We start from the raw sequence: 16,880 nt of genomic DNA, 5'->3' as shown, positions 1-16,880 counted from the left end.
CTGTCTATAGGAGCCCCACACCTGTTCCTGTCTATAGGAGCTCCACACCTGTTCCTGTCTATAGGAGCTCCACACCTGTTCCTGTCTATAGGAGCACCATACCCCTCCCTGTCTATAGGAGCCCCACACCTGTTCCTGTCAATAGGAGCGCCACACCTGTTCCTGTCTATAGGAGCACCACACCTGTTCCTGTCTATAGGAGCTCCAAACCCCTCCCTGTCTATAGGAGCACCATACCCCTCCCTGTCTATAGGAGCCCCACACCTGTTCCTGTCTATAGGAGCCCCACACCTGTTCCTGTCTACAGGAGCTCCACACCTGTTCCTGTCTATAGGAGCACCACACCTGTTCCTGTCTATAGGAGCCCCACACCTGTTCCTGTCTATAGGAGCGCCACACCTGTTCCTGTCTATAGGAGCACCATACCCCTCCCTGTCTATAGGAGCCCCACACCTGTTCCTGTCTATAGGAGCTCCACACCTGTTCCTGTCTATAGGAGCACCAAACCCCTCCCTGTCTATAGGAGCACCATACCCCTCCCTGTCTATAGGAGCCCCACACCTGTTCCTGTCTATAGGAGCACCATACCCCTCCCTGTCTATAGGAGCCCCACACCTGTTCCTGTCTATAGGAGCGCCACACCTGTTCCTGTCTATAGGAGCACCACACCTGTTCCTGTCTATAGGAGCTCCAAACCCCTCCCTGTCTATAGGAGCACCATACCCCTCCCTGTCTATAGGAGCCCCACACCTGTTCCTGTCTATAGGAGCTCCACACCTGTTCCTGTCTATAGGAGCCCCACACCTGTTCCTGTCTATAGGAGCACCATACCCCTCCCTGTCTATAGGAGCACCACACCTGTTCCTGTCTATAGGAGCTCCACACCTGTTCTTGTCTATAGGAGCCCCACACCTGTTCCTGTCTATAGGAGCACCACACCTGTTCCTGTCTATAGGAGCTCCACACCTGTTCCTGTCTATAGGAGCACCATACCCCTCCCTGTCTATAGGAGCACCATACCTGTTCCTGTCTATAGGAGCACCATACCCCTCCCTGTCTATAGGAGCCCCACACCTGTTCCTGTCTATAGGAGCACCACACCTGTTCCTGTCTATAGGAGCTCCACACCTGTTCCTGTCTATAGGAGCACCATACCCCTCCCTGTCTACAGGAGCCCACACCTGTTCCTGTCTATAGGAGCTCCACACCTGTTCCTGTCTATAGGAGCACCATACCCCTCCCTGTCTACAGGAGCCCACACCTGTTCCTGTCTATAGGAGCACCATACCCCTCCCTGTCTATAGGAGCACCATACCTGTTCCTGTCTATAGGAGCCCCACACCTGTTCCTGTCTATAGGAGCACCACAGCTGTTCCTGTCTATAGGAGCGCCATACCCCTCCCTGTCTATAGGAGCTCCAAACCCCTCCCTGTCTACAGGAGCCCCACACCTGTTCCTGTCTATAGGAGCGCCATACCTGTTCCTGTCTATAGGAGCACCACACCTGTTCCTGTCTATAGGAGCGCCATACCCCTCCCTGTCTATAGGAGCACCACACCTGTTCCTGTCTATAGGAGCGCCATACCCTTCCCTGTCTACAGGAGCGCCATACCCCTCCCTGTCTATAGGAGCACCACACCTGTTCCTGTCTATAGGAGCTCCACACCTGTTCCTGTCTATAGGAGCACCATACCTGTTCCTGTCTATAGGAGCCCCACACCTGTTCCTGTCTATAGGAGCCCCACACCTGTTCCTGTCTATAGGAGCTCCACAGCTGTTCCTGTCTATAGGAGCACCATACCCCTCCCTGTCTATAGGAGCACCATACCCCTCCCTGTCTACAGGAGCTCCACACCTGTTCCAGTCTATAGGAGCTCCACACCTGTTCCTGTCTATAGGAGCACCATACCCCTCCCTGTCTATAGGAGCTCCACACCTGTTCCTGTCTATAGGAGCACCACACCTGTTCCTGTCTATAGGAGCTCCACACCTGTTCCTGTCTATAGGAGCTCCACATCTGTTCCTGTCTATAGGAGCCCCACACCTGTTCCTGTCTATAGGAGCTCCACACCTGTTCCTGTCTATAGGAGCGCCATACCCCTCCCTGTTTATAGGAGCACCATACCCCTCCCTGTCTACAGGAGCCCCACACCTGTTCCTGTCTATAGGAGCTCCACACCTGTTCCTGTCTATAGGAGCTCCAAACCCCTCCCTGTCTATAGGAGCCCCACACCTGTTCCTGTCTATAGGAGCTCCACACCTGTTCCTGTCTATAGGAGCGCCATACCCCTCCCTGTCTACAGGAGCTCCACACCTGTTCCTGTCTATAGGAGCCCCACACCTGTTCCTGTCTATAGGAGCACCATACCTGTTCCTGTCTATAGGAGCACCATACCCCTCCCTGTCTATAGGAGCCCCACACCTGTTCCTGTCTATAGGAGCCCCACACCTGTTCCTGTCTATAGGAGCCCCACACCTGCTCCTGTCTATAGGAGCTCCACAGCTGTTCCTGTCTATAGGAGCACCATACCTGTTCCTGTCTATAGGAGCCCCACACCTGTTCCTGTCTATAGGAGCTCCACACCTGTTCCTGTCTATAGGAGCACCATACCCCTCCCTGTCTATAGGAGCACCATACCCCTCCCTGTCTATAGGAGCTCCACACCTGTTCCTGTCTATAGGAGCCCCACACCTGTTCCTGTCTATAGGAGCCCCACACCTGTTCCTGTCTATAGGAGCCCCACACCTGTTCCTGTCTATAGGAGCTCCTATAATCCTATCTACAGCTGGCGGTCTCTCTAGGTTACTCTATGCCTCTCTTGTCTTGGATGTACTGTCAAGTCTTTCGGAAAATATTTGGAGGATTAAAATATTTGTGAAACACAGGCAGAACGGGGCTTAAATAGACTTTTGAACATTTAACACACATTCCAAAATAAAATGATTACAGAATTATTCATAAAATAATCTAAGCTGGTGGTGTATATCTGCTCGTTTCTCAAGAAGTAGGGGGTATTTTCACTGACATAATTCCGATGTGGGGCAATGTGCTTCCGTAGGCGACCCCTCCCGTCGGTATACCACCGGAGCATCAGAAAGAGGGGACTTGTGCTCTGAAAACGGGGCTGAAGGTGGTGTCATCTGGGTAAAACACTGACCTGGTGCTGATGGGGCAATGTCTAATCACACCGACTGTGAACAGATAATAATGTCCTGCTACAGTTCATCAATACTAGATTGAAAGTTGACGCCCGTGCTGCAGATCCGAAGAAGGGCGCTGCCTCCTTCCAGAAACTGTGACAGTGGTCCATCAGAAACCATGGAGGACTGACAGCCTGGATCAGGCAGAAAGGAAAGGCCACATTCAGCCATACAGTAGGTTTATAATAGTTCATAACGAATACAGCAATATCTTGTCAGTTAAACTAGTTTGGACAACTCGTTTCGGATCCAATTCCACTGGAATAAAATAGGGATGAATGCTGTATAACCAGCTGTGTTTCTTCTCTTCTCAGCAGGAACACACCTGGACTTGTTCCCTCACAGCCTGCGCCCGCCCGCGCAGATCCTGGCTCGAGCTAGGTGAGGGAGATGTATAGAACTGTTCATCAGATTTACCCAGGAAAGACCCTTGGTGTGCGGAGATTTCCAATTAATTTAGGAGCTCCGGAAACTTGGTACAATACCATTTGTTTTCGCCATGTCCTCAATCTCAGGAGTGAGGGGCGAGAGACACACACTCTCTCAGGGGTGAGGGGGAGACACTCTCTCAGGGGTGAGGGGCGAGAGACACTCTCAGGGGTGAGAAATGAGAGACACACTCTCTCAGGGGTGAGGGGGAGACACTCTCTCAGGAGTGAGGGGCGAGAGACACACACTCTCTCAGGGGTGAGGGGGAGACACTCTCTCAGGGGTGAGGGGCGAGAGACACACACTCAATTTTTCAATTCAATTCAAGGTGCTTTATTAGCATGACCGATGGGTACAATCAGTGTTGCCAAAGCAAATAAAAATAATAAAATTAACATGGAACAAAACAAAAAATAGAAGTAAAATAAAATCTACAGACATGTTACAGACATTTACAACAAAGACATATTATATAATATTGACATATACTGTAGGCGGCTGGAGCATTATTGGGAGACGGACTCACTGTTCCTCAGGCTGTGACAGGAGATCACATACTGGGCTGCCAGATCAACTGAGTTCCCTCCTCCCTCTCCCGGTAGGATTGGGACCTGTTGTGGTTTTGGCAGGTGTGGGAACTCTGGGATTAGATTTCTGAATTTCGGGAAGAATGTTTCTCTAATCCCAGAGTATCTGTCACAGTGCAGTAGGAAGTGCACCTCTGTCTCTATTTCTCCCTGCTGGCAGTGGGAGCACAGCCTGTCCCCTCTGGGCAGCCAGGTCTGCCTGTGTCGCCCAGTTTCTATGGCCAGGCTGTCTCAGGGGCGAGGGGTGAGAGACACACACTCTCTTAGGGGTGAGGGGCGAGAGACACACTCTCTCAGGGGTGAAGTGGAGACACTTTCTCAGGAGTTTCGCTATGTCCTAGAGTGATCTGCGAAATGACATAAAGCAATATGTTGCTTTACTTTAGAATCCCGTTGAGAATAAATGCAGGAATGTCATGTGTTATTGACTCCGCCGTCCTGCTGGCCGTGAGCACACACAGGACACGGAGCGGTCTGGCAAGAGATTGAGGGCGTATCTCCGGACTCTACAAGTAAGAATATGAAAGCTGCGCGTACTTTATTTACCTCATTTAATCTTTCTTTTTAACGTGCAGATGTGTACTCTTCTGTGTATTGCGTATATATATATATTTATTTATTTTTCCTCGTCTTGCTGAAATGATAAAGAAGGTTGATCAGAAAAGAAAAAAAACAGGGCGTTGCTAAGTGAGTGACGTCACTCACCCGCGTCGCATCGGCGCGGGCTCTGGCGTCATCGCGGCGACGGAAGAGGAAGCCCGATGAACCATAACAACAACAACAAGAGCAGTAATAATTCTGTAGTAGTTCTGTATGGGTGTATTTAGAGTTGATATATTAAGTATGAAGTATTTTACTTCTGCCGTGTCCGCTCTCTGAAGCCGGGCTGTGGGGAGACCGGGCGGCAGGACAGAGCGGGGTAGGTACGGCGGTGCCTCTGCCCGGCGGGGGGCAGTTTCTCATGGAGCACGACCGCAGCGCGGTGTTAAACAGCCCCGCCAGCGACACAGCGCCAGGCCGTGCCGTGCCTCTCTGGACAGCCATCAGTGCCTGTGTCCAGTTTCTGTGTCTGAGCTGTGATCTGGCAGTTGTCATTATTCCTAGTTATCACAATAATCATAACTTAATTATCTATTCAGTAATTAGGTCATCGGAAATTATTAGATATGGTATAAGTATTAATTGTTTATCATATAAACATTATGCAACATCAATAATTAGATCATTAATGCTTAAGAAGAAATAAAATGTACCGTTTTATCAGTAAAATATGTGTGCAAGTGTATTTTTTATGTTTATTACTTTTTAATTGCAGAATAAATGTATATGTGAGACTGATCTGCTGCCTGAGCTGCTGTCCTGTGTGGACTGTATAAACAGACTGATCTGCTGTCCTGTGTGGACTGTATAAATAGACTGATCTGCTGTCCTGTGTGGACTGTATAAACAGACTGAGCTGCTGTCCTGTGTGGACTGTATAAACAGAGTGATCTGCTGTCCTGTGTGGACTGTATAAACAGACTGAACTGCTGTCCTGTGTGGACTGTATAAACAGACTGATCTGCTGTCCTGTGTGGACTGTATAAACAGACTGATCTGCTGTCCTGTGTGGACTGTATAAATAGTCTGGATCTCCCTGCAGGAGACTCGGCCCACTGGAATCTGCTGGAATGGAGAAGGAGCTCAGTGGGCCAGCAGCGGTCTGCGTGACAGAACTGTTCCCGGCGACCTCTGAAGGCAGGACCAGCGAACCTGAGTCCGACCCAGTTACAGACGGGCAGCTCAGCGGGTCAGAGCCGGACAGCGATGGAGGAGACTCTGTCTGCTCTGGGGACATAACCACTGTCCGTGTCAAGGAGGAAATGGAGGCCGAAGACTGTTTCCACCCCGAGGGAGTGGAGTCGGTCCACATCAAGCAGGAAGAGACGGATGAAGAGGAGTACATCTGTGGCGGACTTGCAGAGACGTCAGATCGCACTGACCACAACCCCGAGGTGCTAACAGTTCTGATCAAAGAAGAGCCAGATGACCCAGTCTGTGGCCCGGCTGACCCGGAACCCCAGCGGCCCGGCGCCGGAGCGCGGCCGTACCGCTGCGCTCAGTGTGGGAAGACGTTCAGTCACTCTCAGAACCTGAAGGCTCACCAGCAGATCCACACTGGCCAGGGCCCCTACATCTGCAGCGAGTGTGGGAAGAGTTTCACCCTGGTCCAGAACCTGAAGGTGCACCAGCGTATCCACAGCGGCGAGCGGCCCTACAGCTGCCTGCACTGCGGCAGGGGCTTCGTCTACTCGGGGGACCTGAAGAAGCACCAGCGCATCCACACGGGCGAGACCCCCTACCCCTGTGCCCAGTGTGGGAAGAGCTTCAGCCGGCTTGACCAGCTGCAGATCCACCAGCGCATCCACACCGGCGAGCGGCCCTACTGCTGCTCCCAGTGCGGGAAGAGCTTCATCGACTCGGGGGCCCTGAAGAAGCACCAGCAGACCCACACGGGCGAGAGGCCGCACCGCTGCTCGCACTGCGGCAAGGGCTTCACTCAGTCCGGGGACCTGAAGAAGCACCAGCGCATCCACACGGGCGAACGGCCCTACCCCTGCGCCCAGTGCGGGAAGAGCTTCAGCCAGTCGGCGGTCCTGAGGAACCACGAGCGCACGCACACCGGCGAGCGGCCCTACTCCTGCTCCCAGTGCGGGAAGAGCTTCAGCCAGTCGGCGGTCCTGAAGAAGCACCAGCAGACCCACACGGGCGAGAGGCCGCACCGCTGCTCGCACTGCGGCAAGGGCTTCAGCCAGATGTCCAACCTCAGGACGCACCAGCGCATCCACACGGGGGAGAAGCCCTACACCTGCGCCCAGTGCGGGAAGAGCTTCATCCGCTCCATCGTGCTCAGGAACCACCAGCGGACTCACGCTGGGGAGAAGGCGTAGCTCTGGCCTCTGAGTGGGGATCAACTCTGTGTTCTGTACTGTCACCGGGCTGTGTCCCTGAGCCTGTCCTCTCTGGACAGCCAGGTCTGCCTGTGTCCAGTGTGTGTGTCCAGGCTGTGGACACTGAGCCTGTCCTCTCTGGACAGCCAGGTCTGCCTGTGTCCAGTGTGTGTTGAGCTGGATGTTAAGGTTATTTTTTACTCACAATAAAAACTTAATTGGTGAGACCATTGAGTCAGAGAAGGACTGTGCTGTGTGTGTCGGGGAAGGGCGTGTGAGTTTGTGTGTGAGTGTGTCAGCGTGTGTGAATGTGTGTGTGTCGGGGCAGGGTGTGTGAGTTTGTGTGTGAGTGTGTCGGTGTGTGTGAATGTGTGTGTGTCGGGGAAGGGTGTGTGAGTTTGTGTGTGAGAGTGTCAGTGTGTGATAATGTGTGTGTCTGGGAGGGGTGTGTGTGAGTGTTGGAGAGTTTGAGTGTCTCAGTGAGAGTGTGTTCTGTGTGTGCATGTTTCAGTGTGTGTATCAGTAAGAGTGTGTGTGTGGGATGTGAGTATATGTCAGCGAGAATGTGCTAGTGTGTGTAAGTGTCAGTGAGAGTGTGTCAGTGTGTGTATCTCAGTGAGTGATAGTGTGTCAGTGAGAGTGTGTCAGTGTGTGTATCTCAGTGAGTGATAGTGTGTCAGTGAGAGTGTGTCAGTGTGTGTATCTCAGTGAGTGATAGTGTGTCAGTGAGAGTGTCAGTGTGTGTATCTCAGTGAGTGATAGTGTGTCAGTGAGAGTGTGTCAGTGTGTGTATCTCAGTGAGTGATAGTGTGTCAGTGAGAGTGTGTCAGTGTGTGTATCTCAGTGAGTGATAGTGTGTCAGTGTGTGTATCTCAGTGAGTGATAGTGTGTCAGTGAGAGTGTGTCAGTGTGTGTATCTCAGCGAGTGATAGTGTGTCAGTGAGAGTGTCAGTGTGTGTATCTCAGTGAGTGATAGTGTCTCAGTGAGAGTGTGTCAGTGTGTGTATCTCAGTGAGTGATAGTGTGTCAGTGTGTGTATCGCAGTGAGTGATAGTGTGTCAGTGAGAGTGTATCAGTGTGTGTATCTCAGTGAGTGATAGTGTGTCAGTGAGAGTGTGTCAGTGTGTGTATCTCAGTGAGTGATAGTGTGTCAGTGAGAGTGTATCAGTGTGTGTATCTCAGTGAGTGATAGTGTGTCAGTGAGAGTGTGTCAGTGTGTGTATCTCAGTGAGTGATAGTGTGTCAGTGAGAGTGTGTCAGTGTGTGTATCTCAGTGAGTGATAGTGTGTCAGTGAGAGTGTGTCAGTGTGTGTATCTCAGTGAGTGATAGTGTGTGTTCATGTCAGTGAGAGTGTGTCGGTGTGTGTATATGTCAGTGAGAGTGTGACAGTGTGTGTCAGTGTGTGTACATGTCAGTGAGAGTGTGTCAGTGTGTGTACATGTCAGTGAGAGTGTGTCGGTGTGTGTTTATGTCAGTGAGTGTTCTGGAGTTTGCAGGTTCACATCTCCAGTGAGGCTGGTCCCCGCTACAGGCGCCCCCTGCTGTGTTCGACACACACGCCCGCCGCTCGGTGACGTGAATGAACGGAGCAAGACGACAGATTTACGGTCCCGGCCGCTGAGCGCGTTTCCTCCGGCAGCCGGCCGGACAGGAGAGGCTCATGAACGCCGCAGCCGCGCAGCCCCCTGCCAACATGGCGGCCGCCGCGGCCGCGGGCGCGCGTGTGACGTCACCCGCAAGCGCTCCGCCCCGCGGCCCGTGCCTTCCCGAGCCGCCGCGCACTTCCGGCCACCAGCGGTTCGCTCCTTGTTACGGAAAAGGCCGAGGCGCGCCGAGGCGGCCCGGGTGGTGTTGTGCTTGTGAGCCGTGTGTGTGTTTGTTTCCCCTGCCCCGCTGACCGCCGCTGAGCCCCCGGACATGTCTCGGCTCGCTGGCGGCGCGGTGCTGTGAGAGCGGCCGGCCGGACCGGAGCTCGGGGGCCCAGGAGCGCACAGGCCGGGCCGGGCCGGGCCGGGCAGCCGCGGGACCCGGGTGGACAGACCGGCCCTGCGGACACAGGGGCAGGACAGAGCGGGTAGGTACTGCGGTCCCTCTTCCCGGGGGGTAGTTTCGTGTCACGTGAGCGGTCTGCGGCAGCATCGGCGTCAGGCCCTGCAGCCGGGGGCTCTGGGACATGCAGACTCCTCACCGAGGGGCTGCTCTCGTCCAGCTGGAAGTGTAAACAGCCTCTGTCCCTCTGACACCCTGGCTGACAGGCGTCTCTGACCTCCAGTATCCCCACCGGCAGAGCTGAGGTCTGAGGACACACAGAAGACAGACAGGACTCCAGTCTGAGGACACACACACACACACAGCTCCTGACGACAGACAGGACCAGTCTGAGGACACGCACACACACACACACACACACAGCTCCTGAAGACAGACAGGACCAGTCTGAGGACACACACACACACAGCTCCTGATGACAGATAGGACCAGTCTGAGGACACACACACACACACAGCTCCTGAAGACAGACAGGACCAGTCTGGGACACACACACACACACACACACACAGCTCCTGACGACAGACAGGACCAGTCTGAGGACACACACACACACACACACACACACAGCTCCTGACGACAGACAGGACCAGTCTGAGGACACGCACACACACACACACACACACAGCTCCTGACGACAGACAGGACCAGTCTGAGGACACGCACACACACACACACACAGCTCCTGAAGACAGACAGGACCAGTCTGAGGACACACACACACACACACAGCTCCTGATGACAGATAGGACCAGTCTGAGGACACACACACACACACAGCTCCTGAAGACAGACAGGACCAGTCTGGGACACACACACACACACACACAGCTCCTGAAGACAGACAGGACTCCAGTCTGAAGTCTGAGGGTCACACTCTGACCTACATAAAGACAGTTTACACTGACGTGAGTTTCCTGTACAGGGACTGTATATACTGCTCTGGTCTTCCTGTACAGAGAGACTAAGTTCACTGCTCCGATGTTCCTATCCAGAGATACTGTTTATACTGACCCAAGCTTCCTATAATGAGACTGTATACAGTAACATATATATATATACATGTGAGAAAAGATCTGCTACCTGAACTGTTATCCTGTGTGGACTCTATAAACAGCCCCTGATCTGCTGCCTGAACTGCTGTCCCGTGTGGACTGTAGAAACAGAACCCTGAGCTGCTGTCCTGTGTGGACTGTATAAATAGACTGAACTGCTGTCCTGTGTGGACTGTTTAAACAGACTGATCTGCTGTCCTGTGTGGACTGTATAAACAGACTGATCTGCTGTCCTGTGTGGACTGTATAAACAGACCGATCTGCTGCCTGATCTGCTGTCCTGTGTGGACTGTATAAACAGACTGATCTGCTGTCCTGTGTGGACTGTATAAACTGACTGATCTGCTGTCCTGTGTGGACTGTATAAACAGACTGATCTGCTGTCCTGTGTGGACTGTATAAACAGACTGATCTGCTGTCCTGTGTGGACTGTATAAATAGTCTGGATCTCCCTGCAGGAGACTCGGCCCACTGGAATCTGCTGGAATGGAGAAGGAGCTCAGTGGGCCAGCAGCGGTCTGCGTGACAGAACTGTTCCCGGCGACCTCTGAAGGCAGGACCAGCGAACCTGAGTCCGACCCAGTTACAGACGGGCAGCTCAGCGGGTCAGAGCCGGACAGCGATGGAGGAGACTCTGTCTGCTCTGGGGACATAACCACTGTCCGTGTCAAGGAGGAAATGGAGGCCGAAGACTGTTTCCACCCCGAGGGAGTGGAGTCGGTCCACATCAAGCAGGAAGAGACGGATGAAGAGGAGTACATCTGTGGCGGACTTGCAGAGACGTCAGATCGCACTGACCACAACTCCGAGGTGCTAACAGTTCTGATCAAAGAAGAGCCAGATGACCCAGTCTGTGGCCCGGCTGACCCGGAACCCCAGCGGCCCGGCGCCGGAGCGCGGCCGTACCGCTGCGCTCAGTGTGGGAAGACGTTCAGTCACTCTCAGAACCTGAAGGCTCACCAGCAGATCCACACTGGCCAGGGCCCCTACATCTGCAGCGAGTGTGGGAAGAGTTTCACCCTGGTCCAGTACCTGAAGGTGCACCAGCGCATCCACAGCGGCGAGCGGCCCTACAGCTGCCTGCACTGCGAGAAGACCTTCGTCTACTCGGGGGACCTGAAGAAGCACCAGCGCATCCACACGGGCGAGCGGCCGTATTCCTGCTCGCAGTGCGGGAAGGGCTTCATTCAGCTGGGCACCCTGCAGACGCACCAGCGCACCCACACCGGCGAGCGGCCCTACCGCTGCCCCACCTGCGGCAAGGGCTTCGTCTACTCGGGGGACCTGAAGAAGCACCAGCGCATCCACACGGGCGAGCGGCCCTACCCCTGCGCCCAGTGCGGCAAGAGCTTCGGCAGCGCGGGCAGCCTGGAGCGCCACCAGCGCATCCACACGGGCGAGAAGCTCTACTCCTGCCCCCAGTGCGGGAAGAGCTTCAACCACTCGGGCAACCTGGAGCGCCACCAGCAGACCCACACCCCTGACCGGCCCTTCCCCTGCCCGCAGTGCCCCAAGAGCTTCAAGACGGCGCGGTACCTGGCGCAGCACCAGCGCATCCACACGGGCGAGCGGCCCTTCCCCTGCGCGCACTGCGGCAAGCGCTTCATGCTGGCCGTGCACCTCAAGGCCCACCAGCGCATCCACGCCGCCGTCAACCCCTACCGCTGCGCGCAGTGCGACAAGAGCTTCGGCCAGCTGTCGCACCTGCAGATCCACCAGCGCACCCACACCGGCGAGCGGCCCTACCGCTGCCCCACCTGCGGCAAGGGCTTCATCTACTCGGGGGACCTGAAGAAGCACCAGCGCATCCACACGGGCGAGCGGCCCTACCCCTGCGCCCAGTGCGGCAAGAGCTTCAGCCAGCTCTCCCAGCTGCAGATCCACCAGCGCATCCACACCGGCGAGCGGCCCTACTGCTGCCCGCAGTGCGGGAAGAGCTTCATCGACTCGGGGGCCCTGAAGAAGCACCAGCAGACCCACACGGGCGAGAGGCCGCACCGCTGCTCGCACTGCGGCAAGGGCTTCAGCCAGATGTCCAACCTCAAAACGCACCAGCGCATCCACACGGGGGAGAAGCCCTACACCTGCGCCCAGTGCGGGAAGAGCTTCATCCAGTCGGGGGTCCTGAGGAAACACCAGCGGACTCACGCTGGGGAGAAGGCGTAGCTGGGGATCAACTCTGTGATCTGTACTGTCACTGTCCTCTCTGGACAGTCAGGGCTGAATGACTCTGCATGGGAGTGACTCTCTGTCCCGTGCTGTCCCAGACACTTCCAGAGGCAGCGATGGAGTCGCTGTCCTCGCAGGAGAGACTCGGTCAGGTCTCTGCTCTGTAGAGGGCTGAGAAGAACCTTGTGCCAGTGGGCTTAGAGATCTTCCAGCACCTGTGTCTGTCTCTCTGTCTCTCTGTCTCTCTGTCTCTCTGTCTCTCTGTCTCTGTTCCTCTGTCTCTCTGTCTCTCCCCTCTCCATCTCTCCGTCTGTCTCTCTCCCTCTCTGTCTCTGCCTCTCTGTTCATCTGTCTCTCTGTCTCTCTGTCTCTCCCCTCTCCCCTCTCCGTCTCTGTCTCTCTGTCTCTCCCTCTCTGTTCCTCTGTTCCTCTGTCTCTCTGTCTCTCCCCTCTCCGTCTCTCCATCTCTGTCTCTCTGTCTCTCCCTCTCTATTCCTCTTTCACCACAGTGTCCTTATTGTCTGTTCTGTCTCACTCTCAGCCTCGCTTCAAAGGTTGGATTTAAACTGTTTCTGATTAGTAATAAAAACAAAATGCTCTACTGTGTATGGATAAATCTATGGTATCACTTTATTTCTGAAATGAATTTTCTTTTACCAAAACAAGACTCCAGAAAAACTCCAGCTCACTGGTATGTATCGGGGACCTGGCGTCCTGCAGTGTTTCGCTCTGCTGCCTGGTGTCCGGCAGTGTATCGCTCTGCTGCCTGGCGTCCTGCAGTGTTTCGCTCTGCTGCCTGGTGTCCTGCTGTGTTTCGCTCTGCTGCCTGGCGTCCTTCAGTGTTTCTGTCTGCTGCCTGGCGTCCTGCTGTGTTTCTCTCTGCTGACTGGCGTCCTGCAGTGTTTCACACTGCTGAATGGTGTCCTGCAGTGTTTCTCTCTGTTGCCTGGCGTCCTGCAGTGTTTCACTCTGCTGCCTGGCGTCCTGCTGTGTTTCACTCTGCTGCCTGGCGTCCTGCTGTGTTTCACTCTGCTGCCTGGCGTCCTGCAGTGTTTCTGTCTGCTGCCTGGCGTCCTGCTGTGTTTCTCTCTGCTGACTGGCGTCCTGCAGTGTTTCACACTGCTGAATGGTGTCCTGCAGTGTTTCTCTCTGTTGCCTGGCGTCCTGCAGTGTTTCACTCTGCTGCCTGGCGTCCTGCTGTGTTTCAGTCTGCTGCCTGGCATCCTGCTGTGTTTCTGTCTGCTGCCTGGTGTCCTGCAGTGTTTCTCTCTGCTGCCTGGTGTCCTGCAGTGTTTCTCTCTGCTGCCTGGCGTCCTACTGTGTTTCTCTCTGCTGCCTGGTGTCCTGCAGTGTTTCTGTCTGCTGCCTGGTGTCCTGCAGTGTTTCACACTGCTGAATGGTGTCCTGCAGTGTTTCTCTCTGTTGCCTGGCGTCCTGCAGTGTTTCACTCTGCTGCCTGGCGTCCTGCTGTGTTTCAGTCTGCTGCCTGGCATCCTGCTGTGTTTCGGTCTGCTGCCTGGTGTCCTGCAGTGTTTCTCTCTGCTGCCTGGTGTCCTGCAGTGTTTCTCTCTGCTGCCTGGCGTCCTACTGTGTTTCTCTCTGCTGCCTGGTGTCCTGCAGTGTTTCTGTCTGCTGCCTGGTGTCCTGCAGTGTTTCACACTGCTGCCTGGCGTCCTACTGTGTTTCTCTCTGCTGCCTGGTGTCCTGCAGTGTTTCTCTCTGCTGCCTGGTGTCCTGCAGTGTTTCTCTCTGCTGCCTGGTGTCCTGCAGTGTTTCTCTCTGCTGCCTGGTGTCCTGCAGTGTTTCGCTCTGCTGCCTGGTGTCCTGCAGTGTTTCTCTGTGCTGCCTGGTGTCCTGCAGTGTTTCTCTCTGCTGCCTGGTGTCCTGCAGTGTTTCGCTCTGCTGCCTGGTGTCCTGCAGTGTTTCTCTCTGCTGCCTGGTGTCCTGCTGTGTTTCACTCTGCTGCCTGGTGTCCTGCAGTGTTTCACTCTGTTGCCTGGTGTCCTGCAGTGTTTCGCTCTGGTGCCTGGCGTCCTGCAGTGTTTCTCTCTGCTGCCTGGCGTCCTGCAGTGTTTCTCTCTGCTGCCTGGTGTCCTGCAGTGTTTCACTCTGCTGCCTGGTGTCCTGCTGTGTTTCTGTCTGCTGCCTGGCGTCCTTCAGTGTTTCTGTCTCCTGCCTGGCGTCCTGCAGTGTTTCTCTCTGCTGCCTGGCGTCCTGCAGTGTTTCACTCTGCTACCTGGTGTCCTACTGTGTTTAACTCTGCTGCCTGGCGTCCTTCAGTGTTTCTGTCTCCTGCCTGGCGTCCTGCAGTGTTTGTCTCTGCTGCCTGGCGTCCTGCAGTGTTTCTCTCTGCTGCCTGGTGTCCTACTGTGTTTAACTCTGCTGCCTGGCGTCCTACTGTGTTTAACTCTGCTGCCTGGTGTCCTGCTGTGTTTCACTCTGCTGCTTGGCGTCCTTCAGTGTTTCTGTCTCCTGCCTGGCGTCCTGCAGTGTTTCTCTCTGCTGCCTGGCGTCCTGCAGTGTTTCTCTCTGCTGCCTGGCGTCCTTCAGTGTTTCACTCTGCTACCTGGTGTCCTACTGTGTTTAACTCTGCTGCCTGGCGTCCTTCAGTGTTTCTCTCTCCTGCCTGGCGTCTTGCTGTGTTTCTCTCTGCTGCCTGGTGTCCTGCTGTGTTTAACTCTGCTGCCTGGCGTCCTGCTGTGTTTCAATCTGCTGCCTGGTGTCCTGCAGTGTTTCTCTCTGCTGCCTGGCGTCCTGCAGTGTTTCTGTCTGCTGCCTGGCGTCCTGCAGTGTTTCTGTCTGCTGCCTGGCGTCCTTCAGTGTTTCTGTCTCCTGCCTGGCGTCCTGCTGTGTTTCATTCTGCTGCCTGGCGTCCTGCTGTGTTTCATTCTGCTGCCTGGCGTCCTGCAGTGTTTCTCTCTGCTGCCTGGTGTCCTGCAGTGTTTCGCTCTGCTGCCTGGTGTCCTGCTGTGTTTCACTCTGCTGCCTGGTGTCCTGCAGTGTTTCACTCTGCTGCCTGGTGTCCTGCAGTGTTTCTCTCTGCTGCCTGGTGTCCTGCAGTGTTTCTCTCTGCTGCCTGGTGTCCTGCAGTGTTTCTCTGTGCTGCCTGGTGTCCTGCAGTGTTTCGCTCTGCTGCCTGGTGTCCTGCAGTGTTTCTCTCTGCTGACTGGTGTCCTGCTGTGTTTCACTCTGCTGCCTGGCGTCCTGCAGTGTTTCTGTCTCCTGCCTGGCGTCCTGCAGTGTTTCACTCTGCTGCCTGGTGTCCTGCAGTGTTTCACTCTGCTGCCTGGTGTCCTGCAGTGTTTCTCTCTGCTGACTGGCGTCCTGCTGTGCTTCACACTGCTGATTGGTGTCCTGCAGTGTTTCGCACTGCTGACTGGCGTCCTGTAGTGTTCTCAATAATACAGTGTGTGACCTCCTGTCCCAGCCTGAGGAACAGACAGTGAGCCTGTCTCTCAATAATAATAATAATACAGTGTGTGATCTCCTGTCCCAGCCTGAGGAACAGACAGTGAGCCTGTCTCTCAGTAATAATAATACAGTGTGTGATCTCCTGTCCCAGCCTGAGGAACAGACAGTGAGCCTGTCTTTCAATAATAAAAATACAGTGTGTGATCTCCTGTCCCAGCCTGAGGAACAGACAGTGAGTCTGTCTCTCAGTAATAATAATCCAGTGTGTGATCTCCTGTCCCAGCCTGAGGAACAGACAGTGAGCCTGTCTCCCAATAATAATAATACAGTGTGTGATCTCCTGTCCCAGCCTGAGGAACAGATAGTGAGCCCGTCTCTCAATAATAATAATACAGTGTGTGATCCTGTCCCAGCCTGAGGAACAGACAGTGAGCCCGTCTCTCAATAATAATAATAATACAGTGTGTGATCTCCTGTCCCAGCCTGAGGAACAGACAGTGAGCCTGTCTCCCAATAATAATAATACAGTGTGTGATCTCCTGTCCCAGCCTGAGGAACAGACAGTGAGCCCGTCTCTCAATAATAATAATACAGTGTGTGATCTCCTGTCCCAGCCTGAGGAACAGACAGTGAGCCTGTCTCTCAATAATAATAATACAGTGTGTGATCTCCTGTCCCAGCCTGAGGAACAGACAGTGAGCCTGTCTCTCAATAATCATAATACGGAGTGTGATCTCCTGTCCCAGCCTGAGGAACAGACAGTGAGCCTGTCTAATACAGTGTGTGATCTCCTGTCCCAGCCTGAGGAACAGACAGTGAGCCCGTCTCTCAATAATAATAATACAGTGTGTGATCTCCTGTCCCAGCCTGAGGAACAGACAGTGAGCCTGTCTCTCAATAATAATAATACAGTGTGTGATCTCCTGTCCCAGCCTGAGGAACAGACAGTGAGCCCGTCTCTCAATAATAATAATACAGTGTGTGATCTCCTGTCCCAGCCTGAGGAACAGACAGTGAGCCTGTCTCTCAATAATAATAATACAGGTGT

At 54.3% G+C, this 16,880-nt stretch overlaps 1 pseudogene; it reads left to right on the top strand.

Annotated features, from left to right (window-relative positions):
• The first annotated feature begins 4,943 nt into the window (after window positions 1–4,943).
• Window positions 4,944–13,027, top strand: LOC138238239 (zinc finger protein 585A-like; annotated as a pseudogene).
• Window positions 13,028–16,880: the final 3,853 nt, after the last annotated feature.

The sequence above is a fragment of the Lepisosteus oculatus genome, chromosome 4 (genome assembly GCF_040954835.1).
Source record: "Lepisosteus oculatus isolate fLepOcu1 chromosome 4, fLepOcu1.hap2, whole genome shotgun sequence".
NCBI lineage: Eukaryota > Metazoa > Chordata > Actinopteri > Semionotiformes > Lepisosteidae > Lepisosteus > Lepisosteus oculatus.
This window is presented reverse-complemented; position numbering and strand designations above follow the sequence as displayed.